The sequence below is a fragment of the Scylla paramamosain genome, chromosome 4 (assembly GCF_035594125.1).
Source record: "Scylla paramamosain isolate STU-SP2022 chromosome 4, ASM3559412v1, whole genome shotgun sequence".
Lineage (NCBI taxonomy): Eukaryota > Metazoa > Arthropoda > Malacostraca > Decapoda > Portunidae > Scylla > Scylla paramamosain.
The window spans coordinates 30,280,867-30,294,526 of NC_087154.1; the positions used below are offsets into that span (position 1 = coordinate 30,280,867).

At 42.2% G+C, this 13,660-nt stretch overlaps 1 protein-coding gene across 3 annotated transcripts in view; it reads right to left on the minus strand.

Annotated features, from left to right (window-relative positions):
- LOC135099959 (histone-lysine N-methyltransferase 2D-like) overlaps window positions 1-13,660 on the minus strand; it is a 33,328-nt gene that overhangs the window by 12,305 nt on the left and 7,363 nt on the right. The window contains exon 1 of one of the 3 annotated variants that reach the window (XM_064002706.1): window positions 792-813. The exons of the other annotated variants lie outside the window; for them this stretch is intronic. The gene's annotated coding sequence lies outside the window, so the exon portion shown is untranslated. Of the gene's footprint in view, window positions 1-791; window positions 814-13,660 lie in introns of those variants that run through there. 3 annotated transcript variants of the gene reach the window in all.

Consider the following 13,660-nt stretch of genomic DNA (forward strand, 5'->3'; position numbering starts at 1 on the left):
CGAGTCGAAGGAGTATATTCTGAAACACTTCTGCGCCACACCTCCACTACATTCAAAGGGCTCTACTTGAAGTTGCACGGGTTTTTAAGAGTGTTTATACATTTCTAGTGACAACAAGATCCCTAAATTATTAACAGGAAGAAAAAAAACACCCTTGAGAACCCTCCTAATCATCTCTGTGGTCTTTGAAAACAGTCGTGGAGAGAGAACAAAGCGTGTCTGAATACGAGATTAAGTGACGTAAGTTCAAAGATGCCTGCGTGAATGCGTTCCGCCACCAGATTAATATTAACGAGACTGGCTGTTATAGTGGGCGTGATCTTTAATGAAGCAACAAAGCATCTAATTCTGTGTTGCTGCATGAGGCCCATCTGGCGCGCTGACTCAAACAACGCACTCTCAAATGCTTCGTCCTTTTATCTCTACTACCTTTTAACAGGCTTTACTGGAGGTTATTGGGGTTTTCAAGAGTGCTTTCATGTTTCTAGTGAGTCTAACACTGATTCTGCGTTATCAGTGGTAAAAACACCCATGGGAGTCCAACTAATCACCTCTGCGGCCTTCGTAAATATTCATTATCAGAGATCAAAGCGTTTAAGAATACGAGGGATGGTGTTGTGTGTGACTTGCAAGCGATCACGTGTTGCAGTGTCAGTTTTATTCTTTTCTTATTTCATTTTTTTCAATATCTTTGGTTTGCTGGTGTGAGGATAAAGATTAGTCTCCTGGCAGAACAGAGATAAAGGATTAAAACATAGATTTTCAAACTGTGGAGCAGCTTTTAGACTTACTTTTCAAATGTGAGTTGTATGTACTTGATGCTCGCCTCACCTCGCCACAGCCCGTGCACACTTGTGGCCCACTCATGTACACACACACACACACACACACACACACACACACACACACACACACATGCGCTGTCACGCTACACACACACACACACACACACAAACACATATATACATACATACATGCGCTGTCACGCTACACACACACACACACACACACACACACACACACACATACACACTCTCTCTCTCTCTCTCTCTCTCTCTCTCTCTCTCTCTCTCTCTCTCTCTCTCTCTCTCTCTCTCTCTCTCTGCCCTACTACCTTCACTTGTCATCATTTCTCGTCCTCAACCATTTCCTGCACTCGTTTATCGTCACGAGATGTATCAATACTGGCAGTGGAGGCGAGTGTGGGCTGCTTCACGGGGCGACATAAGGGGGGCGGTCACGAGCACCCTCTCTCTCTCTCTCTCTCTCTCTCTCTCTCTCTCTCTCTCTCTCTCTCTCTCTCTCTCTCTCTCTCTCTCTCTCTTCCCCAACACCCTTCCTGCTCTCCTCGTCCTGCCGTGAGGATAAACTCCATTGAGGGGGTGTACGCCATTAGCACATCTCCTCACGTAATGTGTGTGTGTGTGTGTGTGTGTGTGTGTGTGTGTGTGTGTGTGTGTGTGTGTGTGTGTGTGTGTGTGTGTGTGTGTGTGTTCAAGTAAATCAATTAATCGAAAATTGTGATATAATGTTGGCCTCTCTCTCTCTCTCTCTCTCTCTCTCTCTCTCTCTCTCTCTCTCTCTCTCTCTCTCTCTCTCTCTCTCTCTCTCATTCAATTTATCAATCTATATATCTCTCTCTATCTATCCATTAATCAACCAATCAGTCAATCTGTCTATCTATCTATCAATCAATCAATCTATATATCTATGTGTCTGTCTGTCTATCTATCTCTCCATCTATCTATCTATCCATCACTCTGTAGCTCTACATGTGCAAGGTGTCTGGGCGAAAAAAGTGCTCAAGGATTATGAACGGGGAAGTCTTCTCTGCACCTTGGATGAGTTGTCCTTCCCGCCGAGCAATCTAGCATGTCCTTCCTTCCTTCCCTCCCTCACTGGTGACATGCCTGGCCTCCAGTACATAAAACTTATTCTTCCATATCGGCAGAGTGTCGAGGGGACGGTACTGCGGTGGTGTGTATGTGTGTGTGTGTGTGTGTGTGTGTATGTGTGTGTGTGTAAAGATGATGTTATGTAATCTAGTCCAAGAAACGCATAAATCATCAGGTGCAGCAAACAGCGGTAATTAGTGTTACTGTTTCGATAATCCATAAAATAAGAAGTGTGTGGAGAAAGGAGGGACGGAGGGAGGAAGGAAGAGAAGGGAAGAGAAGAAGAAGGGAGGGAGGGAGGGAAGGAAGGAGGGGCGAGGATACTGACGCCTCATAGCAACGCGACCTGTTGTTGTTAGTTAGTTCAACAACCTACGATACACCTACACACACACACACACACACACACACACACACACACACACACACACACACACACACACACGAAAACTGCTGTTTGATGGCGGTATTATCAACTCACATTCATCTTCTTCCTTTACACACACACACACACACACACACACACACACACACACACACACACACACACACACACACACACACACACACACACACACACACACACACACACACACACACACACACACACACACACACACACACACACACACACACACACACACACACACACACACACACACACAGACTAGCTAAAACCGGAAGCTCTGTTTAAGAAATGGGTTGCTTACGTGATTAACCTTATAATAATTACAGGCTTGGAGAAACTCGCCAGTATTTTGTGTGCCACCTGCTCCATTAGGTCAGCCGCGTGAGTGATGAAGCCCACGTGACGGTCCTCATCACCCAGTCACGAGAGAACAACGGGCCTGCCTTGCTGTCTGTCCTGTCACACCCTCCCCAGTTAATGTAACTTCTTTCTTTAGACTTCCCACTATTCTTCACTTCTTCATTTAATTTACGACACCTCCCCTATGTCCTCTCTCCCTCTCTGCCACCATAACTTTTTCCTTTAGACTTCTAACTATTACTTGTTTATTTATATTGTTTACTTCCTTATATACTTTTTCCTCTATTTACCCTCTCACTCTCTGTTGCCGTAACTTCTTTCTTTAGACATCCAATTATTCCTTATTTATTTTTATTATTTACTCAGAAGCTTCCTTATAACTCTCTCTCAGCGTCTACCTTTCTGCTGCCGTAACTTCTTTCTTTAGACTTCAAAATAATCATCCGTTCTTCGTACGCTTTACATAGAACTCTGTAAACACCTTAGGTACAAAGAAATGAAAAATTATTATCGTTGTATAGCAAAAGCGAGAGGAATAAAAAAAGAACAAGTAACAGAGAAGGTGTAAAGAAAAATGGATGAGTAATAGACATGAAAGACGAAAAAAGAAACAAAAAATAAAAACTGTGGTAGAATCGCAAGAAGAAAAAATAGTAACGCAGTGAATAAGAACGAAAAGAAAAATTAATCATAGACATGAAACACGAAGAAAAATACAGCAGGAAAGTAAAAAAAAAAAAGTAAAGTAATAAATAAGTAATGGAAAAAAAAAAGAAGAAACTAAGAAATGAATGAATGATAGACACAAAATACTAAGAAGAAAATGCAGCATAATAATAATAATAAAGATAAAATGGTGGAAAATTAACGTAAAAATCAAAGAAATGGGCGAATAACAGCTGGAAAAGACAAACCCGTGACGTGGATAAACACATGATACAAGAACACATGAGAAGAATACAAACCGGGAGATTAGCATAAACTCACTAACAACGACTCAATTTCTTCTGAAGGTGAATATACGTGTTGTGTTGCTTTTTCGAGGTATTTGCAGCTCCCTCTCTGTCTGGCTGCCTGTTTCTCCTGTCTGAATCGATCTTTCCTGAATAACAGAGCGAGGAGTAGAAGTAGATGACATTCAATGACACACACACACACACACACACACACACACACACACACGTACTTGAAACAATGGCAGTTATTATATTTTGTCTCCTCTTTATGTAAACAGCAAACGATGAGCTGCAGGCACGTTTGAAAATAATGAAATGATGAGAGAGAGAGAGAGAGAGAGAGAGAGAGAGAGAGAGAGAGAGAGAGAGAGAGAGAGAGAGAGAGAACGTTAGACACTATTATGCTCTCTTCGTACTCTTATCAATGTGCCACGAACGTCTGAGGCGAATTGTACCAATAGAATGAATGGTGCGTAGCTGGACGTGGCAGCCGAAACAAGTTGGGTCTACAGAGCTGCATGAATGTAGCAGCCAAAGCGTCGAATGTTTGTTTTCCTAAGAGATAAGACATAACGTCAACACAGACAGAAGTGTTGGCCAACCCACACCCGGAAGTCGCGAGTTTTTCAAGTCTCTGTGCGTAACTCTGTGCAATCTGTACATAGTGTTGATAAAAGAAAAAAAGCTCCTAAGACTGTTACATCCTCTCTCAGCAACACAGGTAGAGAGAGAGAGAGAGAGAGAGAGAGAGAGAGAGAGAGAGGAGAGAGAGAGAGAGAGAAATGGCGACAAGACGGTATTGGGTTAGGATCTAGACGCAGCAGAAACTACCCAAGTATTGATCTTATGACAATTATCTCGTTCTTTCTACCAGTGTTCCTTTTCCTCCTTTTTGTTCCTCTTTCTCTCTCTCTCTCTCTCTCTCTCTCTCTCTCTCTCTCTCTCTCTCTCTCTCTCTCTCTCTCTCTCTCTCTCTCTCTCTTCCTTTCGGGTAACAAAAGCGCCCTTCACTCCTCTTTTCTTCCCCTATTGTTGTGTCTGTCTGTCCTACATTTTGCTTCCCTCTCCTCCTTAACTCAAGCCGACTCCTGCTCCCGCTGCTTCCCTCCGCTCCCTACACCCGCCTCGCCTGCTTGCCACTCCTCACGCCAGCCTCGTCCATCACACACACACACACACACACACACACACACACACACACACCACACACACGGACGCACGTAAGGCAATGTATCAAATATTCTTCCTCATCGCCATCATGAATAATACAATTTTCCTCCATCCATGATTGTTGTGTTTGTTGATAGGCGTCTATTGTTTGGCCAGCACCCCTTTTGATTGGTGTGTTTCCTTTTCACACACACACACACACACACACACACACACACACACACACACACACACACACACACACACACACACACACACACACACACCGACGAAGTGAGCATCGATCTCAGGGTTTAAAGAGAAAGTTTCAACCTCTTCTTCCAGTGTGTGTGTGTGTGTGTGTGTGTGTGTATAGGGGGAATGGGGTTGCTGGCTTTACCTCGCCCGCTGCTGTCTGCGTGTGGGTGCGCATACGAATTAATACTCTTCTGCCTACGCACCCATCTCAGCACTAGCTCGAAACTCTCGCTATTGGCTGATAAAAGTAATAATGCCACGAGTTTGCCGATAAGTAGGTTACAGTTCGGGGAATGTCTTAAGAAAGGCTTGCAGTGTACGTAGTGGTCTCTTTATATATATCACGTAAGATTTTCGCTTCATCGTAATCTTTTGGTGGTGGGATTGGAAAAGGGATTAGAAAAGGATCAAGAATACATGTCTCTGTCTTTCCTGCTGATCATTAAAGGGGAGAGGATGAGATGCGGAAAGGAGAATTTTGCCCACACACACATACACACACACGCACACACACACACTACAGGAAGCAGGTCGAGAGGAACGGAATTATTAACCTGGAAAGACTCGGACTGTGCTTCAGTGTGCGTGGATGTAATCAGCGAAAAGAGGTGTTGTTATGGCTCTCTGTGGGACGGGACTTAAAGGTAAAGGGGGGAAGAAATGTTTAGTGGGAGGTTTAAATATGCTGAAACAGAAAGAGGGTGAGGGAGTATGTGCGAGGGAGTGTGCCCGTCATGAAGGGTAAGGTGGAATTATGGGTAAGGGATGAAAGAAGTAGATAAGGTATAGTTGAAGTTGATTATACGAGAGATAATTGGGTGGAAATTAGTAACATTAGTGCATAAAGTTCTTGGAGAGAGATGAGAGGGAAAAGCGAAAAAAAAGTCCGTGAGAAAAGAACAAATAAAGCAAAATAAAAGAAAAAGCGGAAATTTTAGGTGCGATTACGATGGGAAGGTTTCAAAAAGCATGAGGGATAAAGTAATATTTAGAGAGAACAAAAAGCGGAGAATACCCGGAGTGAAGTTTCTGAGGGAAGGATTAGAAATGGAAAAACCCTTGGCTGGAGATGAGGGACTGACACTGAAACATGTTGGGAGTGAAACTGAAGAGCAAAAGCGTCGTGGGCAATTAAAGAAACATCAGCGAAGAGGAGGCTGGTGTATGTGATGGTAATGAAAGGAGCGAAAGGAGAAATTCACGATCTAGTAAGGCAGGAGTGTAGCATGGTCTCTTGTAAGGAATAACCAGAGAAAGGAAAAATAACTGTAAAGGTAATGATGATGTAGATGAAGAAATACGTAGATAATGATATACGTACACTGAGGGTGAGAAAATTATAAGGCAGGAAGAAGAGAGAAAAAAAAGTGAATGACGAACAAATATATTGATGAGACAGTAAGAAGTGTGTGCCATGAGAAAGATTGGACGAGGGAGTAAAAAAAAAAAAAATAATGAGTCATGGAATGAAGGATGAAGCAACTGATGGAGGAGAAAGAAGCTACACAACATCGACGTGCGGGAGGGAAGCTGGGTAGGAGTGTACATGAGAAGAATCGACATGCAGGAAGTGAAGAGGAAGGCTGGCGGGGCAAAGAAGATGGCTAATGAGAGCTGGGGGAGAGAATATTTAGAAATTTAAAGGAAAGAAATGTTGTTCAAGCAGGAAGTGAGTGGTGTGCAGAGTAGAGCAGTAAATGTCAAAGGTAGTTTCTGGTGCAGATGGAAAAGTGCAGAGGACAGCACTGCAGAGAGGAGGCGGGGTGAAAATGATGAAAGGTCGTTGGATAGAATTGAAAAATATGTGTACGATACATATACAGATTAACAATAGCGGATCTACTAGTCAGAGGCGGGTAAAGAGGATAGTAGTTGAGAATTAATAAGAATAATGATAAAAACACAATATTGAGGACAATGAGGAGGAAGTTGCTGCATTAGAAAAGAAAATGGATATACAGATAAGAATAGCAGAGGCCTTGAAGAAGACAATAGATGGAAATTAATGAGAATACTGATAAAAACACATATTGAGAACAATGAGGAAGAGGAAATTATTAAATAGAAAAAAGTGAAGATACAAACTTGGCAACAGAAGTTTCCTTATGCTGAGGTTAATGAATACTGCAATAACAAGAAAATAAAAAAAATACTGATAAGAACACAATTCTGAGATCAATGAAAAAGAGGAAAAGCCTGTATGAAAAATAATGGAATGGATGGACAGACCAGCAATTCCTTTAGGCAGATGTGGGTGAGGAATACAATACCTAGAAAATAATAGAAAAACTGGCAAGAACAGAATTTTGAGGACAACGAGGAAGATGACGTTGCTGAATAAAAAAATAAATAAAAAGATAAATTTATAGACAGCGCAGCAATAGCATATCCCATAGCAAAGGCGGTGGAGGAGTGCACTACTTGGAAAATAACAGCAATACTTATAACAAAATATTGAAAACTCTGAGGAAGACGGGGTGCAAAAAAGTTGCTTATTTTGCGTGTTTATGGAATTGAATAAACGCCGTGAGGATGAATGGCAAGAAATATGTACTGAGCTCAACATTCCAGGAAAATTGGTTTGTGAGAGTGGTGGTTCAGGGTTGTCCTAAAAGATAATTTTCCAAGCTGAGAATTACTATGGTCTCTCTGGGAAGGGAAAGCGTGACTTCTGGAATGAACAGAGTAATTGTGAAGGAGTGAAGATTGAGTTGATCAGAAATCGCAAAAGATGTGAAACTGTTGTGTTAAAAGAAAGACTGATATGTGACATTAAAGATTTCCAAGCTGGGAATTACTAGAGTCACTTTGGGAAGGAGCAACGGGACTTTGGGAATGAACAGAGTGATTTTCGAAGGAGTAAAAGTTGCGTTGATCCAAAATTTCAAGATGTATGAAAATACTTTGTAAAAAGACAAACTGATAAATGATTGATTTAAAGATTCAGAGGTGGGAGTTATTGGGACCACTTTGGGGAGGACAGCGTGACTTTCAAAAAGGGACACTTTTAAACGAGTAAAGTTGAGTTGATCAGAAATTTCAAGGGGTGCGAAAATGTTGAGGAAAAAAAAGACCGGTATGTGACGTTAAAGACTGTGAAGTCTCCAGGAATGATGATATGCTACGTGCGAGGCAAGCGTTGAAGATTTATGATGAGGGAAGCTATTTACTGAGCGGAGACCGATTACAAGAGATTCAAGACAGCTTATGTGAAGATGCGTCTCATTAAACTCTCGTCCAGGGCAAGATCTTAGCAGAGGGCCGAGATGCGCGCTGCTCCTATGATTGTGTCTCCCCCCTTCCCCCCACTCTCTCTCTCTCTCTCTCTCTCTCTCTCTCTCTCTCTCTCTCTCTCTCTCTCTCTCTCTCTCTCTCTCTCTCTGGATAGTGATGGAGGAGGGAGAGGCTGAGGTCATGAGCCACGTTGGAATGGTAGAGTATGGTTTAGTAAGGCCAAAGAGATCGAGTAGCGTCGAAATTGGTTATTCTTAAAGAACCGGTCTGAGTTGAAGTTAACCTGTTCCTATAAATAATTTTCGAGCTTCGTGAAATCAGTAATTATTAAACGGAACAGAGTAAATAAAGGTGAAGTAATGGTTGACGAAAAACCAGAAACGATTATTTAACTCCTTGATTATGACAAAAAAAAAAAATCATCCTGAATTTGACGCCAGTCTTCTAATGTCATACAGAATAAAAAGTGGAACGAACCAACGAATGCTTTGATGCTGAAAAGAGTTAATACTGGGAAGAAATGTTCAAACTTCGCAACAAAATTTGGAAAGACGCAAGGCAGAGCGAGCTGAAAGTGAATATTCCGAGGAGTAAAGTGATACAGTCCTGAAGGAATGGATGTTTAAGAGGTGCTCCGATACTCCTGAATGGTGAAACTGAAACAGGTGGTAAACTTTTGCTGCTCGGGTTCAAATATTGGTGCAGCTGTGCCGTGGGGACCTAGATACTTGCACACACACACACACACACACACACACCGTAAACGAGTAAACGAAAAGCAGGATTGTATAAAGATATTGTCTGTTCTTTATCTTTTTTCTAACTCGTCGTTTTCTTAACATCATTATCCTCCATACTGTAATGTCCTTTTCTTTTTGTTACAACTTCTATTTCTGCCTCTTTCTCTGATCCCACCTCGCATGTACTGGAAAGGATAAGTCGTATGAATCATCACCATCATAATCATCACCATCATTACCATAACCATCATCTTCACCACTACCATCACCACCACTACCACCAACACCATCACCAGCATCATCCACTCACCATCTCCCTCTCAGTCAGTCCAGCATATTCCAACAGCAGTGTCTCGTGTCAGGAATATATAGCGCCAGCATCCGGTTGCGTGAGATTCAGTTGGAAAAACTTCACCTATCTTGCCTCAACCCGTTTCATGTTGCGCTAACCCCCGTGAGTCCCCCGCCTGAGACTTTGTGGTGACAATGGGTGGAGTCTGCAAGGCGGGTCCCCGGGGGATGTGGAGGACAGACAGACAAGCAAACCGACAGGCAGACAGACAGGCAAGACAGATAAATGGCGGTGGCTGCTGCTATTGTGACTGGAGTTTGTTGTTATTTGTATTTTTTATTGATTTGTATGTTTGTGTGTGTTTGTTTTGCTTGTTTGTTTGTTTGTTTGTTTGTTTGTTTGTCTGTTTGTTTGATTGCTTGTTGTTGTTGCTGCTGTTGTTGTTGTTGTTGTTGCTGTTGTTGTTGTTGCTGCTGTTGTTGTTGTTGTTGTTGTTGTTGTTGTTGTTGTTATTATTGTTATTATTATTATTATTATTATCATTATTATTATCATCATTATTATCAATGTTGTTGTTGTTGTTGTTGTTGTTGTTGTTATTGTTGTTACTATTACTTCTGCTGTTGCTGCTGCTATTTTATTAATGTTACCACTACTACTTTTACTTGACGACATTGACAACAACAACAACAACAACAACAACAACAACATTCTCTCCACCAAAACTAACACCACCAACCCTGATTATCTAGTAAGACGAATCCCATCAACAACTTCAAGATTATTGTGACAAACCAGCAACCCATTCAACAACACGCCAATATTTTCCCTGTTGAAGCAGTCTCAGCACCAGTGGACATACTTGGTATAAGGAATAATAGGAAACCTGGACTCGTGTTCTGAAAAGCTTTGCTTCCTCAGCACGACTATTTTCCAAGGCCACAGAGATGATTAGCCAGGTTCTCAAGAGTGTTTCCCATGCTAATATTGTAGAAATCTTGTTAATCTGTCAGTATAACCATAAAACACTATTATAAACCCCGTATAATTTTAACTAGAGCCTTTTGAGTGTAGTGGAGGTGCGGCGCAGAAGTGTTTCAGAATCCCTTTCATTGGTAAACCCTGGGACTCACCGCCTGTTTCTGTTTTTCCCCTGCTTCTTATAAACTGAACTGTTTCAAGAGAGGAGTATCGGAACATCTCTGGAACTGAATTGGTCTACGCTTTGGAATTTGGTTTTCCTGTGAGCTGTATCTTAACGGGCTTTCCTCCAGTTTTTATGCCCTTACCAGCCTCCTTCTCGCTTAAAAACAAGTCTGTCTGTCTTATCTGAACTGACTTAAACCTAACCTAAATTAACCAAACCTAACTTAACCTAACCTGAACAAATCTTACCTAACTTAATCTAACCTAACCTAACCTGAACTGACTTTACCAAACTTAACTTAAACTAAACTACCCTAATCTAACCCAACTTAAGCTGACCTAACCTAACCCAATTCAACCTAACTAAACCTAACCTAACCCATACCATCTTACCCTACCCTAACCTAACCCAACCTACCCAAACACCACATCGCATCACATCACACCACATCAGGTAACCTAAATCCCACCAGCCAGCCCTCTCCGTCCACCTCATCACCACCCTGTCCGTCACTTATCGATCTTCCCCTGGCGCTTGTAATTAAGTCACTGCACGTTGACATCGCCCCAAGGAAAAGCTTTACTCAATTACAGATGCGTCAGCGTAGTGGGGAAGCTTCTGTATGTATGTACGTATGTGTATGCGGGTACCTAGATGTGTGCACAGTCAGTCCCTGTGAAGTCATCGCCCTTCCTCTCTTTCTCTCTCCAGCCCAGCATCATGATCACGAGTGTTGCTCAGTCACCGGACACCGAGGGGTAAAGTTACAATTGGTTCCCTGAGTGTGGCCTTGGGGTGCTCCGTCTGATATGTGACGCTCATAATGCCTCCTTTCCCCGGAACGAGAAAATGCGAGGCGGGGAAAAGGGTGGAAAGAATGGCGCAGGAAAAGATGAAGGCTGGCAGGCTGGCAGGCAGGACGGAGCAGGGCAGGGCAGAGGAGGGAAGAGGGAAGGGGTAATACACGCACACAGACGGAGAGGAAAGGAGTAAAAGGCTGTACAGGAAAAAAAAAGGTGGAGAGGAATGAAAGGGACGATGTAAAAGATGGTGAGAGGAGAAGTGAATATATGATATGGATGGAGAGAAATAGAGAGAGGAAAGATAAGAAGAAAAAGGAGAGATAGTAAAGAGAGACAGAGATAATGGAAAGCGAGAGAGAGAGAGAGAGAGAGAGAGAGAGAGAGAGAGAGAGAGAGAGAGAGAGAGAGAGAGAGAGAGAGAGAGAGAGAGAGAGAGAGAGAAAATTGTACAAGGAGATATGGCGAGAAATGAAAGAGGAAATTTGAAGAGACGAATGATTGGAAAAAGAGATGAAGGAGAGATGAAGCAAGGAAGATGAAAATAAAAGAAAGGATAGTATAGAGAGACTGATAAAAAAAAATGGCAGTACAGAAAGAGATGAAAGAGAGATAGAGGAAGGTAGAAAGATGAAAATTAAAGAAACGATGGTATAGAGAAGCTGATGAAAAAGAAACGAAAAATTGCTTTAGAGGAAAATAAGAAAAAGGTGACGGTGTGAAGGTAGTGAGAAGAAAATGGGATGAATATGGAGGGAAGACAGAAGGAAAGGGGAAGATCATGCAAAGAAATATGAGAAAGAAAGGGAATAGTGTAGAGAGATGCCAGGAAATTTAAGAGAACAAGAAGGGATAGTGTATGTAAAAGAAGAGAAAAGGAACAACGTGGTACAAGAAAAGAAAAAAAAAGTAAGGAAAAAAGCAGAGATACTTAGAAAACATAACAAAGGTAGGGAAAAGAAGATATGAATAATGCTGCCGGTTGGTAATAGGAAAGGAGAAGAAAAGACAGATGCCGAAAAAATAAAAAAGTCAAACGATCCAAGAAAATATATGGGAAGAAAAAAAAGTGGCGAAGAAAAAAAAAAGAAGAAAAATGGAAAGAGAAGATAGCAAAACTGAGAGAAAGTTAATAATAAACGATAAGGAGAAGAGGAAAACAAACAAAACGATGGTGCAGAGACAGTAAATCGAAAAAAAAGATAAAAAAGGCGAATATAACTGAAAAATACGAGAGCAAAGTAAAAAAAAAAGGAACAAACATACTAAAAGAAATAAAAAGCAAAAAGCAAAAGGAAACAATAACAGAGAAAGAGAGAAGAGCAACGAAAGTGAAGAAAGGAGAAGAAAGGAAACTAACACAAAGATGGGAAACAGAGAGTAGCGTCATGGGAGAAACTGAGAGAGGAAGTTACATTAACCAAAGGCGGGAAGGAGGAGGAGGAAGATTTATGGAGAGAGAAGTGTAGACGGACACAACGTCGGGGAGCTGAAGGGAGTGAAGTGAACGAAGTGCTGACAGAGTGTTAAGAAGAGCGGGAAAGTGAATGGATCAGATAACAGAGGAAAGGACGAGGGAGAGAACAAAATAAGGAGGACGAGGGAAGGAAGAAAATGAAGGAGAAGTGGTGATGGTGGCTGCTGTGAGTGACACACACACACACACACACACACAGAGAGAGAGAGAGAGAGAGAGAGAGAGAGAGAGAGAGAGAGAGAGAGAGAGAGAGAGAGAGAGAGAGAGAGAGAGAGAGAGAGAGAGAGAGAGAGAGAGAGAGAGAGAGAGAGAATTAAACAAACAATAAAATGGAAGGAAGAGAAGATAAGAAAAGAAAAAAATACAAATGGCGATGGAGAATGAAGAGAAAAAGAGAACATACACAAGAAAAAAAGAAAGAAAAGAAAGAGGAAAAAGAATTGGGAACGACTCATACACCAATCCCCCTCCCTCACTCACACACACACACACACATAGAGAGAGAGCAAGAGGCCCTTGAGAACTGAGACCAGGGCAAAATGGAGGAGCGTAGGGAGAGGAGGTAGTGCCAAACCATAACTTTAACCTCAACCCCCCAAAAAATTCAATCCTGACTCATTTCCCTCAGGACCTGGGTGTCTTCAGCTCGCCCTCGGCTCGGACTCCCGAAGTTCACCCCTAGTCTGTGATCACGAGAGCCTTTCAGGGGGAGAGGCTTTCAGGACGGGCAGTTTTTCAGGGATGAGCCACGACCCTATAGTTGATCTCTGAAGTGAATCGCGCCCTGACACACACACATACACACACACACACAGACACAGGATCCCAGCGCACATTCGGAGCTTTGGACATTGAAGTAACTCGGCGGAAAAAGCTTAGAGGAGGAAGGGTAAAGGACATGTGTGTGTGTGTGTGTGTGTGTGTGTGTGTGTGTGTGTGTGTG